Source organism: Protopterus annectens, chromosome 14.part0 (assembly GCF_019279795.1).
Source record: "Protopterus annectens isolate FY-2018-M chromosome 14.part0, PAN1.0, whole genome shotgun sequence".
Lineage (NCBI taxonomy): Eukaryota > Metazoa > Chordata > Ceratodontiformes > Protopteridae > Protopterus > Protopterus annectens.
Window position 1 is genome coordinate 106654009 of NC_056748.1, and position 25199 is coordinate 106679207.

The window sequence follows — 25199 nt, forward strand, 5'->3', positions numbered from 1 at the left end:
TAATTTAATGCTAATAAGAAGAAGAAAGAAAAAAATGTTTGTTTTTTTCTTTGAGTTGGCATTCTTCAACTAAGGAGCAAGCCAGGTTCATTCTTCTCAATATGCTCTCCTTAACTCTATTATGAGGTGAACAAAATTTCTTCTAATTCAGGACAGAAATTGTGACATGGGGCTCATATGGCCTGCTGATGCAGAAAAAAACAGCACCTGCATTTATTCAGAATAGAATGCTGGTACTGCACAGCCAATCAGCATCTGCCAATGTCACACCCAACAACTTGCACCCAGGATGGTTGCCCTTTTCACTTTACCCTAGCCATGCCACTGGTTTCTTTAGCAGATGTTCTGGGATACAGAAGGATGGTGACGTATGATGCCAGAGGATGGAGCTTTGGTGGTGCTGTATCAATTTGAGTCTGTGAGGTAAATGATGGGGTAAGACATTTTCTGTTAAGTTTTGTACAGTTGTTTTGTTTGCTTCCAGAAAAGATCAGTTTGCTGGAGAATGCAACTTGCTTTCCTCTTAGAAATAAATCTTTGGCATTATTTGTGACTATCCTGTCCCAAAAGACAATAACTTCAGAATTAGAACATTGTCCTTGGGAGGGGGTTAAATGAGATTGGGTATGATTAGATGTTGCAGTATTCAGGATGTGTTATTTTGTATATAAGAGATGCAAAGCAGGAGTGCCACTGTATAAATAATAGGTAGCCAAACAGGTTAATTCATTAAAGCCTAGTGATACTTCCAGTCATCTCTGTAGTTACATCCTGATAATGCCTGTATGTGCCTAATATTGCCAACACATATTTACATTAATAATTCCAAAAACATGCTGCATACAAGCTTCTGAAAGATTTCATCATAAATGCTACATGATGTACAACACAACTGCACTAATGCTTGGCCTCTGACTTAACTGATGTTCATATATTTATTTATATTTCTATAAATATCTCATTATCTAAGTGACATAGGCAGGACTGCTTGGCCTCATATGAAAGCCTTCAGCTGGATGAACAAAAAATTCTGCTAGCAGTATGTAACTAGACTAGTTGCTGAGCTATTGTAAGTTATTTACAAACTATGACAAACTTTACTGTATATAATGTGACTGATAAAACTCAGTTTAAGACCTAGATCCTAAAGAATACTACCACTATAAAATAGTTTGTGCTGAAGAGTTTGTCATTTATGCTTCTGTAGTTAATTCTACAGTTCCAGAGATATGAACATTTGTTTGAAATGTGAGGACATAATTTCAATTTACCCAAAAGCACTGATTCCACCCATTGGAAGTTGCAGTGCAAACTTCCAGAGTGCCATTGGAGGGAATAAGTTAAAAGTGAGACAGTGGGGCTGTCTCATATAAGCACCTGTTCTAAATCTGCAGTTTTTGTTTTGCATAGTTTTAAGTCTCTTCCCGGAATTCAATAAACTGTGCAGGAATAGTGCTATTCCTGCATGGTGTGAACTGTGTCTGTTTCCGCATAGCTTTAACAGCAGTGCACCTTGCTTATTCATGAAGGTGCGCTACTACTAAGGCTAAATGGACACAAAGAGTACTGAGTGCAGGGGGCGTGTTTAAGTAGTGCACGTACATCTAACATGACCCTGCACTCAGCAAGTGATGTACAGCACTTTTTAAAAGTATTTCTGTGTCTGCAGAGACTGAAATGAAATAAAGTGAGCATTTCAGTGTCCACAGACACAGAAATAGATAGGGGAGCAAGAAACAATGCAGGGGGTGTGTGACAGGTTCTGTCACACACCCGCCTTAATTGTAAAAGTGCTGTCAGGCCATAGCCCTCAACTGAATATGTATCTGCAGAATGCCCAGATGCCTCCCTCACATACTTCTCATCCCTCTAGAGCAAGAAAGCTGTACAAAGCCATAAATAATGGGGGGACAAAGGCACACAAATAGGGACATTCCCTAAATATTGCACTGACAAACCCGAAAATCTGACAGAATAAAAGGTATGCAGTAGCACTGACTTCCTGAAGGGTATGAAGACTGAAACACAAATGTCTGCCAAATGAAAGTGCCATTCAGCCATAGCCATTAACTGTACAGATTGCTGCAGACTATCCAGATGCCTGCCTTACATACTTCTCAACTTCCTAAGCAAGAAAGCTATATAATGGGTGGACAAAGGCACAAAAATAGGGAAACATTGTAAATATTGAATAAAAGGTTTGCAGTAGCACAGACTTCCTGATGGGTAGGAAGACTGAAACTCAAATGTCTGCCATATAAAAGTGCTGTACTGCCATAGCCATTAACTGTATAGGTTGCTGCAGAATGTTCAGATGCCTGCCTCACATGCTTCTCACTCTCCTAGAGCAAGAAAGCTGTACAAAGCCAAAAACAATGGAGGGAGTTGAAATTATTAATTTAATTTTAAATTATGTAGTAATTAATATTTGTCAACCAGGGTAGTGTAGCTGGTCGAAAATGTAAGTGTGAGTGCATATAACATGTGAAATCACCTATACACAAGTGCCCTTTACAGTATAGTCACAGTCCATGTTAATGTAATGAAAGCACATAGATGGATGCCATGTAAAGTAAATCATATACACTTACTAATATGTCAGTAATGATTAATTAGGTCAGTATCCTAATATGGTTGGTATGGTTAGCATTGCTCAGCTATGCTTAGCCGATGTAAGCATTGCTTAAATGTGAATGCTAAGCAGCAGTCAGCTCAGCTAAATGAATGTGCACACTAGTAAACAATGCTCAGCAATTACCCCTTTAAGCACTGTTCAAACCAGTTTAGCAGATTTTCACACTGTTTAGCTGATCTTAGCATTTTCAAAATGGTCCAATAATGGCAAAGGGAGGGAATATGGCCTTATTTAAACTGTGCAGGCAGGAATACAGCCATAACCTTTTTATTTTGATTTCTTCAGGAACATGTCTGGCATTGGAGAGGGAGTGTGCTTTTGGGTGCAGCGCTGGGCATTTTGGAGTCCAGGACCATGGCTCGACTCCTCATAGAAAACCATGATGACAAACTGCTGCAGGGCCAGTACCAGGGCTCTCAGTGCAAAGTGGAGGCCTGGGGCCATCTGGCACACAACCTCAACAGTGCCACTGGAATGCCCCAAACTGGTGAGCAGGTACACCATCATTATGCCGACTTAAAGCATAGGAAGGGTGGGGTCTTGGCCCAATGGATCCAAGATGCTCGGGACCAGCATGCTCCAGCAATTTGTAAGTATCCCAGATGTAGCTGCACCAAATTTTAGCCTGAGTATGTGATAGACAGGTATGCATATTGTTTGTTTCTCACCCCTACAATTACAGCAGAGAGGGCTATAAACATTGAGGCCCATGCAGACAGACTAACAAGGATGCGCCGACAGGCTGGTGAGTACAGATCTGTCTTGCAGTGTATATAGTGCCATAAAGTAGAAGGAGTACATTGTTTCCCTATATGTATATATATATATATATATATATATATATATATATATATATATATATATATATATATATATATATATAAACCAACCTCTTACTGCAAGACATCTGCAAAAAGCCTGACAAAGTAGGGAGATAAAGGGTGAATAATAGCGACAAATTTGAAATATGCCTGTTATATGCCTAGAACGACTGCCGCCAGTACTGTTAGCCAACAGGGTGCTGGTGGAAATTGGGCTACTGTTGGCGGGAGGAGAAGAGGCGGAAGGCATGGCCGAAGGCAGGAAGAGAGAAGAAAGGCTAGGACTGTGGTAATGAGGGTTGGAAATTTGAATGTTGGCAGTATGACTGGTATAGGGAGAGAGCTAGCCGATATGATGGACAGAAGTAAGGTTGGTATATTGTGTGTGCAAGAGACCAGATGGAAGGGGAGGGGAGTAAGGCTAGGTGTATTGGAGGTGGGTTTAAATTGTTTTATCATGGTGTGGATGGGAGGAGAAATGGCGTAGGATTTATCCTGAAAGAACAGTGTGCTAAGAGTGTTTTGAAGGTGAAAAGAGTGTTGGCTAGAGTGATGTTTTTGAAGCTGGAAATTGATGTTGTAATGATGAATGTTGTTAGTGCATATGCTCCACAAGTTGGTTTTGCGATGGATGAGAAAGAAAAATTTTGGAGTGAGTTGGATGAAGTGGTGATGACTGTACCCAAGGGTGAGAGAGTGGTGATTGGAGCAGACTTTAATGGGCATGTTGGTGAAGGGAACAGAGGGGATGAGGAAGTGATGGGTAGGTATGATGTTAAACAAAGGAATTCAGAAGGTCAGATGGTAATGAATTTTGTGAAAAAGGATGGACATGGTTGTGGTGAATACGTATTTTAACAAGAGGGAGGAGCATAGGGTGACATACAAGAGTGGAGGAAGATGCACACAGGTGGATTATATCCTATGTAGGAGGGCCAGTTTGCAGGAAATTAGAGACTGTAAAGTGGTGACCGGGGAAAGTGTAGTTAGGCAGTATAGGATGGTGGTTTGTAGGATGACATTGATGATCAAGAAGAGGAGGAGGAGTGTGAGGGCAGCACCAAGGATCAAATGGTGGAAATTGAAAAAGGGTAATTGTGAGATGGAGTTCAGGGATGAGTTATGACAGGCACTGGGTGGTAGTGAAGAGTTACCAAACAGCTGGGCAACTACAGCAGAGGTAGTAAGGGAGACAGCTAGAAAGGTGTTTGGTATGACATCTGGACAGAGGAAGGATGACAAGGAGACATGGTGGTGAATGAAGAAGTACAGGAGAGTATACAGAGAAAGAGGTTGGCAAAGAATAAGTGGGGTTGTCATAGAGATGAAGAAAACAGACAGGAGTATAAGGAGATGAGGTGCATGGCAAAGACAGAGGTGGTGAAGGCTAAGGATAAGGCATATGAAGAGTTGTATGAAAGGTTGGACATTAAGGAGGGAGAAAAGGAACTGTACCAATTGGCTAGACAGAGGAACCGAGCTAGGAAAGATGTTCAGCAGGTAAAGGTGATAAAGGATAATGAGGGAAACATACTCACAAGTAAGGAGAGTGTGCTGAGCAGATGGAAAGAGTACTTTGAGGGGTTGATGAATGAAGAGAATGAGAGGGAGAGAAGGTTGGATGATGTGGGGATAGTGAATCATGAAGTGCAATGGATTAGCAAAGAGGAAGTAAGGATAGCTATGAAGAGGATGAAGAATGGAAAGGCTGTTGGTCCAGATGACATAATTGTGGAAGCATAGAGGTGTTTAGGTGAAATGGCAGTGGAGTTTTTAACCAGATTGTTTAATGAAATCTTGGAAAGTGAGAGGATGCCTGAGGAATTGAGAAAAAGTGTTTTGGTACCAATTTTTAAGAATAAGGGTGATGTGCAGAGCTGTAGTAACTACAGAGGGATTAAATTGATTAGTCACAGCATGAAGTTATGGGAAAGAGTAGTGGAAGAGATGCTGGAGAGATGGAGATATGCTCTGGAGAGAAGAGGAATGAAGGTCAGCAGGACTAAGACAGAATATATGTGTGTGAATGAGAGGGAAGAAAGATGAATGGTGAGGATGCAAGGAGTAGAGGTGGCGTAGGTGGATGAGTTTAAATACTTGGGATCAATAGTTCAAAATAATGGCGAGTGTGGAAAAGAGGTGAAGAAGAGAGTACAGGCAGGATGGAGTGGCTGGAGAAGAGTGTCAGGAGTGATTTGTGACAGACGAGTATGACTAAGAGTGAAAGGGAAGGTCTACAAGAGAGTAGTGAGACCAGCTATGTTATATGGGTTGGATACAGTGGCACTGACAAAAAGGCAGGGGTTAGAGCTGGATGTGGCAGAGTTAAAGATGTTAAGATTTGCACTGGGTGTGACTAGGGTGGACAGGATCAGGAATAAGTATATTACAGGGTCAGCCCAGGTTGGAAGGTTTGGAGACAAAGCCAGAGAGGTCAGATTATGTCGGTTTAGGCATGTGCTGAGGAGGGGTCTATATTAGATAAATGAAAGTTTATCTTACCAAACACTGACATTATTGAAAATATATTCCAGCTCTGAGATCGCACTACAGTGAGGAAAAGGCAAATATTTCCATCTTCACTGTACTGCAATCTCACAATTCCGGTTTCAGGTTCCTGGATTTTTGCTCATGTTAGCGTTTGGCAAGATAAACTTTCGTTTATCTAATATAAACCCCTGAGGATGGATGCTGAGTATATTGGGAAAAAGATGCTAAGGATGAAGCTGCCAGGTAACAGGAAAAGAGGAAGGCCTAAGATAAGGTTTATGGCTGTAGTGAGAGAGGACATGCAGGTGGTTGGTGTGACAGAGCAAGATGCAGAGGACAGAAAGAAATGGAAACAGATGATCCGCTGTGGCTACCCCTAATGGGAAAAGCCGAAAGAAGATGATGATATGCTGTGAAGTCTGCTAGAGTACCATGGTTTGATTTAACATATACTCAATGATAGAGTCCAGGTCTGAAACACAAATGAATGTCATTATGTACCGATGTCAATGCTCACATCATCACAGTGAATTGTCAGAAACCCACAACTGTTATGGGGAACAGAACAAACATATGGGCTATGCATCCAGACAGAATGTCTAGACATCTGGACAGTGGAGAGGTATGACTGCAGTCATGTAACAGAAGAGAAAAAACATTGAAAGCTGCCAACCATTTCACCCAGCACCTTTTGAACCACAGTAAGAGCAATATGACACTTTCACAAATCAACTCTGGGGAACTACCCATGTATTTCCAAATATATCATGCACTACAGGGATGGAACCATACAGAAAAGCAGATATCAGTGTGAAAAAATGTCCACCCACAACCAATTACACCACAGTCACAGCAACATTCCAGTACCCCAAATGAATCCTAGAGAAGAAGGAATGTTTGAACAAACATATCCTGATTGCCAGTCACACACTACAACAACATATACTGGCCCAACTCACAGCCTGCTGTGAATCATGAGGTGTTACAGACACTTCCCTGTCTGTCCCTACAAACATATGCACCTGACAGACTGCAAGAAACCATAGCTGCATGCACAGTCAGATAGAAAAAGGATCTATGACACTCACATCTGCTACTGTCCCAACTCAGCCCTGCAAACATTTACACACAACACTGCTACACATTCTTGACAGTCCATTAACAATGGCCAGACATACACAACTCTCAACTGTATAGATTTCTACAGGATGTCCAGAGTATCAGACCATATATATGACCATTGCTGCATACCGCTTCCAGGAGTCTGCTAAGTCTCCTGGATGATACCAGGAGGGCAGTCACTAAATAATGATATACCATACCTCTGAACCTCTTACTGCTAGACATATTGACAAAGCATGACATACTTGGGGACAGGGGGGTGGAAAGAGGGAGATATCTCACATAATGGTATTACAAATTGAAACAGTTGCTGGTGTTACAAGGTTTGGTGTAATATAACATCCCTGAAGGATATGATGTCTGAAACACTAATGGATGTCAACATTTACCGACTACAATCCTCATATTACCCACTGATTTCGCAGACCACACATAACAGGCAAGCCTCGGGGCAGTCTGTGGATATCTGGGCAGTTGAGAGGTATGCCAGAGACATATCACTGTCAGAAGTCAAGTCACACAGAAAATGCATGTCCTGACAAACTCTGTTAATCTAGCAATCCTCTATGTGTATAACACCCATACATACTTAGAATCTGTTCCCATGTCTGGAGCTTTGTCCCCCATGTTGTTGGACTGTCTCCACCTGTCTTGTCCTGAGAGGTATTTCCACCTACTGTCTGTGAAGCTGTAGCCCCACACCTCCATAATGTCCTCCACACAGGCAAGAAAAAGGGGCAAGGCCCACATGAAAAGCTTAATTATAGCACTGTGCTGCTATGACATTGGCTAATGGAAGGACAGCACAGCCACACTGGATGGAAGTAGCAAGTGAAAACACCAATTGGTGCACAGGCCATCACCTGCTCATGCGCATTACCTACAAAATGCAAGCTGCTGCCTATGCAACACAGGTCTGACCCATCTACACAAAGACAGACTGTGACTACACAAACCTTACCATTTGCAGTACTCTAAGGAAACTTGTCAGCACTATAACAGGTATGTCAGTCATGTAAGCTTGTAGTGGAATGCAGAAGGGGGGATGCAATAATGTCAAATAGGACATTAAATACTAAGTCGCAACAAAACCTGCTCGACTCACATGCTGCTGTCCAGCACCTATGGCCATTCCTGCTTGCCCTGTCTGAATTGACATAGATCATATATCTGGACTCTGAGTCACCCCAGCAAAGGTCAGCTCATGTATTACTACTAAAGGAGTGTCTGTTGTCCAACACTGAGTGTAACACTGCTAGGCCAGCTACCTTGGATGTTGTAAATATTCATGTCACCTGTGAATGCTCCTATGATACATTTGCCTGTCTTACAAATGTAAGAGACTTATGGTATATACATAGTACACAACAGGTGCAGAAGTGTGTGTTGAACTGTATGTGATATACTGAGCCCATACCTGACAACTGTCCAGGGTTTTGCAGACTGACCACATGTCTGCATCATATTTGTCGTCAATGCCTCATACAGTTGTATATTGTCTGGCACATCACTGCAAAGACTGATGTCATAACATAATAGCATACATTTGATTGTCGGAGTACAGCTGTGAATGCAACACCATCTTTGCTGGCATCTAAGGGTGTTTCAGCTAGATTTATAAAGTGACACTATCTTCTGATCTTTTCCCACCAGTGATGTGTGCCTTTGTGCAGATGTCTTGCTCTAACAGGAGCTAGGTGTCTTAGCATGACCCCCATGGCAATGCAAGTCTACCTTGTCATGTAGGATACCGACATGTGCACAGTCACTGACACCTGCTTTGTAGCTGTGACAAGCGCACTGACCTTGACAGGATATGTTACTCATACCATCATATGTTTAGACTCCAAATGGAGGGATGCAAAGCCACAGGAAGTGGAGTGTTGAACATTATCATACACATACACATATCCAGGCTGGGCAAACAGTATGATGCATGGGCGACATCCCGAGTGCAGTTAACAGTTTCCAAAACACCTACTCAAATCATAGCTAGCTACAGGCCTCCAACCATGACTATGGACATTCACCACAGCTATTGGGACTTGCTGGAATCTGTCAGGATTCAAGCATCTACCCTTCTCCTGGGTGACTTCAACTACCCAACCATAGTGTGCATGACCTATGCCACCTGAACATGGATGCACAGAGATTCCTCGACTTTGTCAATAGCAATTTAGTGGATCAGCTGGTCAACACTCCTGCAACAGGTGGAAATATCCTGTACCTGGTCCTGACCAACATGGGTAGCCACTGTAGCACTCCTACAGTGTAATCCTCCTTGGTAAGATCTGACCACATAGTCATCACTGTTCAGGTCACCATCCACCCTATCCCCCATCAGGGTCAAACAAAATTATCTTTACACAAATGACTATAAATCTCCTCAGAGCAGGTAGAAGTAGCTTCACAGCCAACGTCCCATCAGTTGGAAGTAGCAGCAGAGTCCATGCCCACACCACAATACTATATGGGCACCTACATATCTGTATGGACTCAGCAATACCTGACAGGACAACATCATCTTCCTCAAGGTAAGGTAAATGTCCATGGTGGACAGCAACAATACACAAACACCATAATAGGTGGATATAATTGCTGGACAGGGCAAAAAAAAAGAAAAGGTGCCTTACTGGAAGCAATGTCACCTTGGTCTGCACAAGCAAATAAGGTCACAGATGAATTACCCTAAGGCCATCTGTGAGTGCAAATTGGACACATCCACCAAGGCCACCCACTAGGCCTTCCACACATGTGTCTGCAATCCCAGAGGCAACACACAGATCTGCTCTGTAGTGGTGGTCAACAGCACCACATATGTGTACGGCATAGATATAGACAACAAGATGCAGACAGTTGAAGTGTAAACATCACCCCCTGTCCCCCATCGGTACACATGTGGATGCACAGCACCTGCCCCCCTCCCCTCATCATCAGGAAGCAGGTCCATAATACCCTCTTAAAGGCAACAAACAGAAGTCTCCATAGGCCTGATACCATCTCTGGCTGCATCCTACATGAACACAAGCCTGGGGTCTCAGATCCATACTGCACTGTAGTCAGCCACACCCTGAGCACCACTGTCATTCCATCTGCACAAAGGACAGCCACTGTCATCTCTATATACAAAGGCAGAGAAATCCACCGACCAAGTCAGTCATATGCACATCAGCCTAACTAGCCTGCTCTGCAAGGACATGGAAGGCAATATCAAGGACATTATGAACAGGGACATTGGCAACATCAAAATTCCTGAGCCCACACTGCATGGAGGAGATCAGGCCTGTTAATCCTGGTCAACCTATTGGAAGTGGTCAACAAACACAAGGATGAGGGGAAGATGGTGACCAATGCCTACCTTCACCTAGCCCAATTCTCTGACAATAATTCCCAGATGGCCAGAATACATACGCTTACACAGCTAGGCATCAACCTGTATGTTACCAGATGACTAGCTAACTGACCCGATGATAGTACCACTCAGTGAAAGTAGAGAAACCTACCTCTAGTAGTACAGTCTTCCAAGTTGTGGTGTACCCCAAGGATCAGTCTGGGGGCCTCTACTGTTTGAGATATACATATCTCAGATACAGGACAAAAGCAGTGGTCTGTGGCTGACCAGGTGTACAGATGCTTGTAAGCTGGCCACAGTATTACATTCTCTTACTGATGTTAGCATCCCCCAAGAAGCCTTCACCAAATTAATGACTGGTGGAAGAAGCATTTCCACAAAATGAATACTAGGAGAGGCATCATTCTCCCTGCTGTGGCAGATGACATCCACACTAATTATGACAGTAATACTGTACTGAGCATGCAATCAGGTGTGAGGCGACTTGTGCACCAGGGTTGCTGACAACCTGACAGTTTCCCACCATGTGAGCACCATTGTAAGTAAGGCCATCTACATGGCCCACCTCACAAACACAGGTATGTCATCCAGGAACCAGGAGGCCACAATATCCCTGTACTCCACCCTTATCAGATGCATTACCAAGTACAATGGCTCCTTTGGCATGTACCTTGCCAAACAAATGCAACAGTTGCAGAGACTGCAGAGGTTCCTGACCAGGCAACTCCGGGGTCCGTAACACCTATACAATACAGGTAAACTGAAAGCCCTGTCCCTGTACTGAGTATCATACAGACTGATCATAGGTGACCTGTGTCTGGCATACAAGGCCATTTCCAAACCAGCATTGAAGGAATTTCTGTGTATCTGTAAGACAAACCCCACTCATGCATCATGTACGCAGGGCTCTCACCTGGTCTCTGACATGTATAGTACTTGTTGGCAGGATAGTATAGTGTCCCACACAATATACTGTCTGTAAAACACACTCCCTCCCCATGTCTAGCAGAGTACAAGTATAGCCCTCTTGAAGAAGACACTGGGCAACTGCAAGAGAAATGAATGAGAAATGTCTGGGATCCCACGGGTGTACCAGCTGGACAGGGGAAACAGATGCTGGCTTGGAAGGGACATGGGTGAATGTCTGGGCCAGGCTTATGAGGGCATCAGGGCCAATAGCTTGGTATCATCTTATCAGGCTATGCCCCTAGTACTTTACATGTTTCCTGTATGTATTGCCGAATGTCCTGCCATGTTGCTGGAATGAATCCCTGTGAGTCTGAACTGTGTAGGTACTGCAGTGATGGTGTATAATCTTGTCCCTTCATCGGTTATCATCACATATCATTATACCTTGTCATTGTGTGTGGTCTGTATAGTAGTAAGTCAGCTTTTACAGTACGTGCATATGCACCTGGCAACACTGTAATGCACACTACAATAGCCTTGGTCTTGGCCACAATTACCAGTTTGCTACTAGGCCCATCACACGTTAGGATTTGTCACCCTTTGTTGTGGGCCTTAGAGTAGCATTAAAAGAGATGGGTTGTGGCAGGCAGAACTAGCGTAAGGACTGCCCTGAAGGAGGGCCCATAGGTGTGACAGCTGTGCCAGACTGTACCAGGAGTGTGTGTGTGTGTGTGTGTGTGTGTGTGTGTGTGTGTGTGTGTGTGTGTGTGTGTGTGTGTGTGTGTGTGTGTGTGTATCACCAAACATAATACTGCAGGGTATTAATTCACATATGTTGTTTTCCCCTCACAGCTGAACACGGGAGTTGGTGTCCCTCCCCCTCACAACCTGATGTCAGTGTCTTAGCTTACTCCCATGATGATGGTGGTCATAGTAAGGCACAGGTGAGGTTGTTGGTGCCTGAATCCATGCCATTGTTTGGTATCCCACACTCAACCATCATGTCCCCACACACAGTCAGTATGCCCACACATACCCAGTCCCTAGCAGCAATGGATGATGGACAGGTTAAGTATGGTGGCATGGGACAAGCTAGTGTGTTGGTTATGGCAAATGTGAGTGTAGACACCAGCCATAGGCAGGGAGCAGGTGAGGCCACACACAGGCAGGTGGACAGGGTTGCTTGACAGAGGACTGCTGCCCATCAAATCCTTGTTGCAAGTGCCACAGCAAGTGTCACCAGATGCATGTTATGGTCCGTCATCGAGGCACATGTGTGTACCAACTGCAACATGGGACAGATGCTCAGGGTCATGAAAGTAGCACTCCCTGCCATGTGTGATGACCTCCACAACATTTGTGATGCCATACATCATCTTTCTGATGTCATGGATAGATAGTGGGGTGAGACATTATCACTGCTTGACAGTGCAATGTCTGTGCTTGAGCATGTGGTTGGAGTAGGGCATCGGCCAAGTGGATGTAGGTCAGCAACATGATCAGCTGCGAGCCCATGTGGCCCTGCACATTCACAGTCCTGTAGTGGCAGTGCCAACAGCACTACCAATGGGAGAGTACTCTCCACACAACACCAGAGTAGGTCATAGGCACATTGTCCTGGCCAGTCGCATCAGGGACGTGGAACCAGCAGACAGCAGTCACCATCAGGGAGTAGTACTGCATCTGTCCTTGGGCCTGGCAGTGCCAGTAATACTCCTGGCAGAACGAGTTGCTGCATCCCTGCCGGGAGATGGAGAACCGCACATCCTGCCATGTACAGTCAACAGCTGTCCAACATAGCACTGTGTCGGGCATCCACATCACTTGATGTGCAGATAAACACATCCCTATCACAGGCCAGTCACCACCAGACATGCACAGCTCCTCTGCATGGCCCAGTTGAACATCACCCCTCCAGATACACACACCTGATGTTAGCCATATGGCCCAGCTTAGGCCTCTGGCAATCCAACACCACACCCTGTGCATGTGATGATACTTGTGCCACAACCCTGTTATCCATACCATCAATGCACACACATGCTCATATGGGTCTGATGCACAGGGAGACTATATTACAGTGTAGCAATGCCATGCTATGTAAGGTGCTGTCTGCAGGCAGTAGTTATGGGTACACATAGAAGTGTATGTACCTTGTTAGCCATACTGCACTATTGCTGTTAGAACTGCTGACTGACTGTAGTGTCATGTACTGTAGTCTGGCAGTGTTCCAGGTGTCTGTGTGTCTGCAGGCTGTGGGCCTGCTGACAATAGCAATGCTGAGTAAGGCAGAGTGGAAACACAGTGACCATGTCATGGCCAAGGTACAGCTGTATATGTACATGTTTACCAGGTGTGTTTTTATGCAACAGTGTGTGAGGGGCAACTGTGGCTAACAGTGTGACCTTGCCTACATACCCATGACACAGCCAGCTAACCTTCATACATGTCACTTGGGTTTTCTGTAAGACTGCAGGCTCACACATTTAGAGGGAGTTACTTGAGTACTGGCACTAGGTCCCTCACAAGCTTAGCCATTACTTTAACTGCAACAGATTCAGCTATCAGCACCTGTTGCCCCTGCCATTTCTTTCACATCCACTCAACCATCATGCAGTTGATGAGGGTATGCTTGGTACTGTGTATGGCAGGTTTGGGGTATGTATTCCTGATACAGGTCAGCTTGTGTTAGTCTAACCTGACAATCACCAGCATGTGTGTCTACTATCTATATGCATGCCTGGCCTCTTGTACTGGTAGTGCATACATAGTCTTAGTCCTGTACATGGGGCAGCTGATGAAGGGATGAGCACAACCCCTACCTGCACAGTCTTATGAACAATAGCACTAGGTACATAAAACAGAGAGCACAGCACTACTGTAGTGTGACCAGTGTCTGCCACTACTATTGAAGTGGGTGATAAATGCAGGGGCTGTCAGGATTGCCAATGGTGGGGTCAGAGGCCCTTAACATGTTAGAGATATCTGACACACACACACATGCACACTGCTGCATGTGGACATACATTGAGACACACATAAACATGGAGTTGACACTTATCCGAGTGGATGACCTACTCATCTATTAATGTACAATACACAGTGGTACGGCCATTGCACCATGGTGGCTTGGTGTTAGTAACTGTGTAACTGTGTTTGTACAGTGGATGACATCTGTATGGGCTGACAGTAGGTTGGCAATGGCAGAGTTCACAGGGTGGAAGAGACACACAAAATGGTATAGTCATCACATACACACACAGAAGACAGCCACAGGGGCTTTGCATACAGAACCACATACACAATTGCCAATAAACATATTAGTAACCCTAAGTATCCACTTGTATGTACTATACTGCACCATACACATGACATGCTCCACATAGATTATATGCCTGGGACATAACACACAACCCCTTACAACAGGTAGTCTTGTAAATGCCTTCATGGATGGTGGGATAACCCACCAGACATAGCAATTGGTCTTGTCTACATCTCCTGCAACCCTACACAAGTGATAGAGTGACAGACTCTGTATCAGCATGATGTGTCAGTCAGGTACGATGTCTGATGTGGGCATGTGTGTCAGTATGGTAAGTGTGGCATATCTGGCAATGATATCACAGGTATGCTCATTTTCAGGGGACACAGACCACATATAGGTTGCAAACACATGTATATCCCTTGTACATCTGTACATATGACTGTTATGGGCTGTATAGTGTTACATGGTGTATGTGAGACAGATGATATTAACAGTGTCTTTAAATTAATGTGATGGGTAGGGAGTCAACAGTCTTTAAAATGGTATAACCAACACACACAACAGCCACAGGGGATACATTTCACACACACTAATATAGTTGTCTATATTATGATTAGAACCCCTACCTGTCTTAGTATTTCCACTATAGTATTATGCAGTTATTGCACACACCACAGAGCTTAGAGGGCTAACAAGTCTATACAGGTACATCTAAGGAGAATGACATCAGCAGCATTATAAAGTAGGGCAATGGGAGGTGTACTGGGTGGTAAATGCCTCAAAATGGTATAACCCACACCCCCAGAAGATATGATTCACACACATACACACACCCACACACACCCACACACACACACACACACACACACACACACACACACACACACACACACACACACACACACACACACACACACACACACAATTTGGTGCAACTGAGTGTAGAACCCCTGCTTATCCAGTTATCTGTACTATACTGTTACTTAGTTATTACACATGCTATGAACATTACAGGGGTAAGTGCTGTCCAAAGGTACTTCTAAGAGAAATGACATCAGCAGAACTGTTAAAGTAGGGCACTGGGAAGTGTGGATGGGAGAGCCCTCAAAATACTTCAGCCTACAAACATACATATTTAAAAACTCTTGCACATACAGGTATACATACACACACACACACACACACACACACACACACACACACACACACACACACACACACACACTTGCCAGACCTGAGGATAGAACCCCTAACTATCTAGTTATTTGTACTATAGTGTTACGCAGTTACCACACATGCTACAGAGCTTATATGGCTGATAAGTGCCCAAAGGTGCTTCTAAGTTGAATGACATCAGCAAGATTGCTAAAGTAGGGCACTGGCAAGTGTTGTAGGTGGAAAAGTCCTCAAAATACTTCAGCCTACAAACATGCACACACTTACATACACACACACACACTTGACAGAACTGGGAATAGAACCCCTGCCTATCTACTTATTTGTACTATACTATTACATAGTTATTGCATGCACCACAGAGCTTATAGGTCCAGGGATGTGCAAAGGTACTTCTAAGGGGAATGACATCAGCAGGACTGCTAAAGTGGGGCACGGGAAAGTGTACTGTATGGGTGTGGCCTAAACCTGTTTCACCTACAAACAAACAGAATTACATTTACCAAGACTGAGATTAGAACCCCTATCTATTGAGTTATTTGCACTATAATGTTACACAGTCATCGCATGGGCTACAAAGCTTACAGGGCTGAGGAGTGGCCAAGGGTGCTTCTTAGGTGAATGACATCAGCAGGACTGCTAAAGTTGGGCACTGGGAAGTGTATTGTTTGGGAATGGCTTAAAATGTTTCAACTACAAAGAAACAAATGAACACACACACACACACACAAACACACACACACACACACACACACACACACAAACACACACACAAACACAAACACACACACACACATATTTGCCAGGACTGTGATTAGAACCCCTACCTATCTAGTTATTTGTACTATAGTGTTACACGGTTATCACATGCACTACAGAGCTTACAGGGCTGACAAGTGCCCAAAGGTGCTTCTAAGGTGAATGACATTGGCATGACTGTTAACGTTGGGCACTGGGACATGTACTGTGTGGGAATGGCCTAAAACTGTTTCACCTACAAACAAACACACACACACACACACACACACACACACACACACACACACACACACACACACACACACACACACACACAGACTTACATTTGCCAGGAATGCGATTAGTACCCCTACCTCTCTAGTTATTTATACTATAATGATGTTAGGCAGTTATTGCATGCGCTACAAAGCTTATAGGGCTGACAGGTGTGCAATGGTACTTCTATGGTGAATGACAGCAACAGATCTTATGCAGTAGGGCAATGAGAAGTGTACTGAGTGGGAATAGCCTCCTAATACATAGACCTATAGACACACACACATACACACACACACACACACACACACACACACACACACACACACACACACACACACAGAGGCAGGTTATGTGATATTACAACCCCCACCTCAGTACTATTACACAATGGAGCTTGCCTTCATGCTGGCACATGCGAGTGGTTACAACCAATATGCCACTGCCCACAGCAGGACATCACTTTATGCCATTCAGGGTATCATTGTGTGTGTGTGTGTGTGTGTGTGTGTGTGTGTGTGTGTGTGTGTGTGTGTGTGAATCACTCTGTGTGTGTGCTCCTGTGTCTCTATCTATCACTGTCTGTCACTCTCTTCCCCACATCTATGTGTGTGCATGCTTTACATATTGTTATCTGTTGCCCATATATATGTCTGTGTATCACACACAACAGATGCAGATATATCAGATATGGGCCACCTACAGCTTGTTGAGGGTAATCCTGTCTGATGGGTGTGTGTAGGGACAGTTAAGGTATACATAGCTGTCTGTATGCAAAGACATATATACACAATACAGTTATGTAGTCCGATGTGGGTTCCAACATAGCTTGTGATTCTCTAAGTGTAGGAGCATGCCCAGTGTGACCTTGTACAGTGAGAGTGGGACTCCATTCCAGAGATAGGTCTACTCCAGTCTGGGGTTTTGTGTGCTACAACCATACCTCTCAAAAGTAAACAGGACTTTTCTAGTGTTACTGGGTTTGTTTTAGCAGACATTTTCAGACATATCTGATGCCTGCCACTGCAGTGTATTGTGTTATTACCTAGTGACAGACATCCTCAGATCATCACAGTGCTTTACCAGAGGAATACAAGATGTATGATGCACAGACCAATATTATGAGCTTAACTATATACATTCCTGCCCAAAAAAGCCAGTTGAGAGGTGTGGCTACAGCCGGTTGAATGATGAAGCTGTGTAAACAGTCCAGCAACTTGGTGATATACTGGCTGGGGACCTCCTGCTTGTGTGGTATTCTTCCTAGCTGAAAAGTCATATCCTGGTGTTGCCATACCTCTGAAATGTATATTTTGTGGCAGATTGTCCCGGTGTAGCTGACATGCAGATTAGATGGCACTGCAGTTCTTGGAACATGGCCCTGTCAACCACAATACTGTATCTAGGCCAGTATGACACAACAGCCGGGAGTAAGTGCTGGCCACATCCTGACAGTATTAACCACACATATACATAGTTCATTGACGCCTGCATATTGTGGACATGGAACAAGTTATCATGTAGATTGAGACAGGCCTGGCAATCTGTGCTCTGCTGCTATTTCCCTACAGACATACTGCAGTTCTATGGGAATATGTGTGTGGTGGGGGCACACCTGTCAACTGTAGACATTTGCACAGACTGTGCTGATATTTGGTTTACATTTTGGATCTATTTAGCATAGTACTGTGCCCTGTCTGGGAGACTAGTGGCACGTCACTAAGGACTACAGGTCAGATTGTAATGGCATATTTTGACTTTCAGACTTCTTGCCCTTCAGAGTCTTACTGCAACTGCAACACCTGCTGTACTATCATTGTGTAAAGTCTGTAAGGGGTGTTTCATCATTGTCGCTATTTGTGGGCCTGTGCCAGACATTTCTTAATGGGTTTCTACAGCTGGCTTGCTGGGTGAGGCTGAGGGGTGAGTATGGGACTCCACACTGACATCCATGCCTGTGACCTATGACTCCCCAGTTAGTTGGCCCCCCACATATATTGCAGTGGGATTTGTCACCTTGGGTCCTACTGCATAGTGCGGGGAGGCCAGTATTGGGAAAACAATTCCTGGTGTCCCACATAGCTGTCAGTTGCCTGCTGCTATTCCAGTAGGCCACCCCATTCCCTTGCATGCATGCATGCAGCGATACCATAGCTATGCCACCAGAGCATACTAATCTATTCAGATATTATTAAGAAGACTGACTTACCTTGTGCCTGCGGCAGTTGTGAGGATGGTGCTTGAGGGCTGCCTATGTCAGATGTACGCAGTACAGTGCCTATACATGGTAAGTTACAGGTAGTGTGATGTGTGTGTCATTCATTTTACTGTGTATGTGAGTCAGAGAGTGATGCAGTCCCTGGGTCCCTACAGTGTAAGTGTGTGAGCTATGCATTGCCTCTTTGCCAAGGCCAGGGCATACTGGGCATGCCTCCATCTGCTTACAGGGGCTGGCTCAGGAGGTTCCTCCTCTGAGTCCCTCTGTGCCTGTGGGGACCTTGACAATGGGGGGCTGTGTGGCTCTTCTCCATGCTGTTCCTGCTGCAGCTGTGTCCACATAATTCTATTGTGTAGCATGGCACATACTATGAACATGTGTGCACATGTAGCTAAATAGTATTGCAAGGCTCCACCAGATATGTCAAGGCAGCAAAACCATGACTTCAGCATCCCAAACACATGCTCTATAATGATCCTGATTTGTGCATGTGCCTCATTATGGCATTCTTGATTGTGTGTGTGTGCATTTCTGCTGGGTTTCATCATCCACGGCCCCGGTGAATAGCCAGCATCCCCCACCAGATGGGCATAGGGGATGTCCCCACTGACAAATGCCTGATACAGCTGTGATAAATGCCAGATGTCGGAGTGGTAATAGCTTCCAGTGCTGCCAGCACACACATTCATGATAATACCCTGAGCATTGCACATGACATGGCAGTTGATGGAGGGGATGCCCTTGTGGTTTAAGTAGATCCTACCCTGTTCACCAGCTGCTGCTTTGGTGTGGATATGCATGCGGTCCATCGCACACAGTACCTGTGGTTAGTCTGCTACATGGTGGAAGAGAAGCATATTACTGGTCCTCTCCTCACGGGTGTTGGGGAAGTAAATGTGCTCACAGGCATGTGGTAGCATGGCATCTGTGAACTGGTGGAATACCCTGGATGCAGATGCCTGTGAGACTCCCATCATGTCCCCAGTAGGTATTTGGAAAGTACCTGTAGCTAGTATTCTTAAGGCTACACATACCTTGGTATCCACTGGGATGGATTCCCTCTGTTGGCTCTGGGTCTGAGTTGAGGCCAACACAGCTCAATGATTTGTTAAAGTATGTCTCTGTCCACCCTGTAGTGCTCTATTATCTGCAGATTATGTATCACCTGGTAGATTACCCTGGGTCTGAACACTCTTCTACTCCTTCGCAGTCTGGGGTGGTTGTCAGCATTATCCTCCTCACCACCCTCAGCCTCTAGCACATATTGATAGATCAAAGCAATGGCATTCCCTAACATTTTTTCAGTTAAAATTTCCCCACATGTGTGCACCAATGGTGCAGTGTTTGTGAGAGAAAACAGACTGAAAGTTGTTTGCAGTTTATACTGTTGTGCTGAAGATGCTGCCTGCATGATTGGTTGGCTATAGTATAGTCCACCTGCTTGCTATTTTATTTGTACTTGATTGCTTTTATTCTGGTATTTCTCCTTTTGTTTTCCCTTCCCATTTCCACCCCTTTTAAGACCCGAGGTGAGCCACACAAACCCACTGCCCAAATGTAAACAGTGCTGCTATTTCCGAGTTTTTTGTTGTTTTTTATTCTGTTTTGTTTTAGACCCAGTGATTACCATGCAAACCTGTTTCACTAATGTAAAGATTTTGCAGTAGAAATGGCCCTCCCCTGAACACAAAACACACTCTTCATTTCATGGAATAAGTCAATACAGCCCCAGACACACACCCTTGCTTAGCTGTGCTTAGCTAAGCTCAACTGTGAGCCATGGAGCTCTAATGACTTTACACCAAGCATAACACACCCCCTTTTCATGTCAGCTGCTCCTCCAGGTCTATATCATGTTATCAAACTCTTAAAAGTTCGAACGTCATATGGTTAGCTCCATATGATCAAATTTTTAAAAGTTTGAACGTTTCAACGGATATCTCCATATAGTGCGGAACAGGAAGATTTCCCTTTTCTGCAATGTAGTGCAATCTCAGAGTTGGGATATTTAAAGAGTGGGGGGTGTGGGGAGTGCAGGGGGGCTTGCTCCCCCTGCTAAAACTGTTCAGGTAGGTTTTTTCTTTTGTTTATTTTTTTATTACATTTTTGAGCTTTTGAAAGTTCAAACATGTGGTGTCGACCATATGACGTTTGAACTTTTAAAAGTTCGATTATGTAATATAGAAGTGCTCCTCCTGCTTAGACCACTGCCTTATAGCTCCTACATGGTTAGATGCAGCCAAAGAATGGTCTCCCATTTAGTGATTTCGTAAAATATGCTCATTTGCATAGCCCACTGCCTTAGCCCCTGGTTACATCACTACACCACAGCCTTTCTCTTTCAACCATTGTTACTCGTTATTGTTTTGATTCTATATGCCATAGACTATAATGGCCAAATGACAGATTTCACTTAAACACTTGAAATTGCCTTTTCACATTTTTATTTTTTATTTTTGGCACAATCCTGTTTGCGTGCCACTGCCCTATACTTAAACGGATGGAATTATTTTTATAATTTTGCAACACTTTTCCATGCCAATGGCAATCTATTTGGCCATTGGCATGCCTAAGGTTTGTAATACATGCTTTACTTTAAGCTGTCATGCCTCTGTTTTTGGCTAGTAGCCAAATACATTTCTGCAGCAGACACTATTCTGGCACGGATGCCTGCCTGTTTACTGAATCACTAATTCACCTCATTTGCATGGCTTTCACCAGCAAATGAGTTAATTAGCATTATTCAGTGGTGTTCATGCAAGAAAAGTGCTAGCAGGCTCAATGCATGCTCCCAGCCTTGTTTACTGGATTGCTCGTCGACCATATTCCATGCAGGAGCTGCTACACTATTCCTTAATGGACGGAGAAAACAGCTTATTGAATCCCAGGGTCTGTTGCTTATACATAGATTTGATAGCAATAATTGGGAGAGTGCTATCAAGGCTAGTGAGTAGGACCCCTTTCACAAAAGTGTATTTAGCTTGTTTTGATATTATGCCACTTACAGTGCAACAAGTGATGACGTGGCACAGATTTTATTCACTAGAACGGAAATTTGTTTGGGGAAAGAGATGTGTCCAGGTAAGCACTCAGCCATTTTTTAGATTTTAAAAGTTTCCAGCGTGGCTGCTATTTGTAGCAATGATGCTCCAATTTAGTTATTTTCTGAGATCAGAAAGATCACTTGATGAGAAAGAAAAATTAATAATATGCTCAAGAGGAGTATGCGGCCCAGGAATATGGCAGACTGATTTTCTGTTTCCATTTTTATTACCCATTTCAGCATCATTTTTAGCATTTGGAACAATTAATTGACTATATTTAGTGCAGCTCTGTTGGTAGACTGCTGCACTTCATAGAGAGAAAATTAGACTTCATTATTGCTAAATTATACTGATTTTCTATTCAATATGCACAGCTGAGTGACTAGACAGAATGTCTGTGAAGAACTAGCTGATCTTAAGGCTAAGCACAAAGAATCGTATTTGTAGTAATGACATCAGCAAGAGGAAATGTGGGATATCAGCATATTTGTTAAAATATCTGTCAAGAGCTTCAGGATGTCAGTGTCACAGAAGGATGTAGATTGTCATGCCAGAAATGAAAACTTACATTCATTGTTTTTACATTTACAGACCAACTGAAGATAGAGCTTTTGTAATAATAAAAAACCATTCTTTGAAGAATAATTACACCAACTTTTTTTAATATTAAAAAAATAATAAATTTTATAAACCAAGACAATCATGTATGAAAGAAAATCATAAGATCAGAAATTCAAGAATTATGCCCTGGTGAATTCAAGATTATCTTTTATATAAGGCCTTAATATGAGAAAATTGTTTATAGAATTGGTTCTATATTTAAAATCTTCTATACCATTTTATCTCATATTTTTTAGACCTACCCACCATCCTGCATTTTCTTATACCTTCCACAGGTGGATTTGGAGAAGGAAGGAAGTAGCCATTGCAAACAAATACAGGATCTGGGAGCAGGATGTAATGGAGTGTGCCATCTTGGCCCACTCCTGTATACCAGCTCCTGGGCTATTAGTATCACATAAGAGCCAAGGTGGGCCAAAATTCAGCAATGGGAGACAGGTTTTTTTTCTTTTTCAGAGCAGTTTAAGTTATAATTAATTTTCTGTAAGGATTTTCAGGTTGGGGAGACATAAAGGAGTGGGAATTTGTGATGGAATGTGGGAGATATTGAGGACATGATGATGGGACTGTGTAGAGAGATGAAAGGACTGGAAACTTGAATGAGGGACTGAGCATTCATGCTTGATGACAATAATATGCTGCTTAAATATCAGATGACACAATTTATGGATGTGCCTAGGACCTGGGGAGGGAAGCAATAAGTGCCTGGGGATTTGGCAGTGCCTAAAGGAATAGCTCAGGGGCAACCGGTGTTCAAGAGAGACAAAGTTCCAACATAAGGGCAGGCTACAGGGGTCCATACATAGGCTAGATATAACATGGCTAGGCTTCTAGATACCTAAGGACCACAGCCCATGTGGCAATCTGAAAAGAACTAGTTACGCAAGGAGATTCATTAGCAGATTCGCTTGGATTTGTCCTTGCAGTTGCACTTCTAGAAACTAGATATGATGTCCTTGAAATGTGCACCTCCACATCCCACCACCAACCCCCACATCACAAACCACCCCCAAACCATTAAACAAAAGTAAAAAAAAACCTTAACAAAACACATGTGGACAAAGTCAAGTGGTGAACTTCACCATGCAGATGGACAACAATACAGTTACACAAACTGAATCTTATGCACTGTATAAACACTTGCATGGATTGTGCATGGATCAACAAATCCAGCCAAAACGCCAAAAAAAAAAAAAAAAAAAAAAGCCCAATCTGGTGGTCCCCGCAAAACAAACTGTACAACAAGAGAAAGAAGAAACTGTAAAAAGATAAAATCCCATGAGGAGGTCAGAGTCAGTGGTCCTCTCAGAGAAGCTGAGATCCCTATAAGATCCCTCCAAAGCTGCCACGAAAAAAAATCACCACTAAATCCAAAGACAAACCACACATTCTATATAGCTATGTCAAGAATCTAGATGGCAACACCCAGATCTGCTCTGAGTTACAGCACAAAGGCACAAAATTACAGAACCAACTGATATTGCCAACATCCTGGCAGATCGGTTCAGTGCTAACTTTACCCCCCTATCACCCCCTAAAGGGCCCATATCTATACAGGAAGAATGCAGAGTCCCTGTAATCACAACTACGCAGGTAAAAGCTGCACTCTCTAAAGCCAAAAACACAGCATCCATGGGACCGGACAACATCCCAGGCTGCATTTTACATGAACTTCAGAACGAACTGGCTCCCCACTTAAGCACCATGTTCAATAATAGCCTCGCAACAGGCTTTGTGCCCACTGAATGGCACACAGCAACAGTTATCCCATTCCACAAAGGGGGAGCCACTACTGATCCCAGGAATTATCGACGAGCTTGGTCTGCAAGGTCAGGGAACGTATCATCATGGAACTCATAAACAAAGACATTGGTAACCTCCAAACTCTGGATCGCACCCAGTTCGGGTTTGTGAAAGGCAGATCATGCCTCCTGAACCTGATTGACTTCTTTGAGACAGTCATCAAAGTCGTGGATGAGGGTAAGGTGGTTCACACAGCCTATCTTGACATCCCCAAGGCTTTCAACACCATCCCCCATTCTGGAATTATAACTAAACTCACTAAACTAGGTATAAAGCCCTACATCATAAGATGGGTTGCCAACTGGCTCACTGACAGAACCCACACTGTAAAGTTGCAGACTCCAAATCTGACCTCAAAGCAGTGACAAGTGGAGTACCAGAGGGTTCCATCCTGGGACGTCTCCTGTTTGGTATCTACTTCTCTGAAATATAGGCTAACACAGAAGGCCTCTGGCTAACAAAGTTCACAGATGACTGCAAACTAGGAGCCATAGTCAAGTCCCCAAATGATGTGGACATCTTACAGAAGGGCCTCACTGAGACAGATGCCTGGTGTCAGAGCCATGGCCTCACTCTCAATGCCAAAAGGTGCAGTGTCATCCCCTTTGGTAAAAACTCTGTACCCATGAACTACCACATAGGCAGCAATCTACTTAACACCGAATGCGTGATAAGAGACCTTGGGACCCAGGTGGACAGTAGTCTCTCCTTTGATAGTCACATCACCAC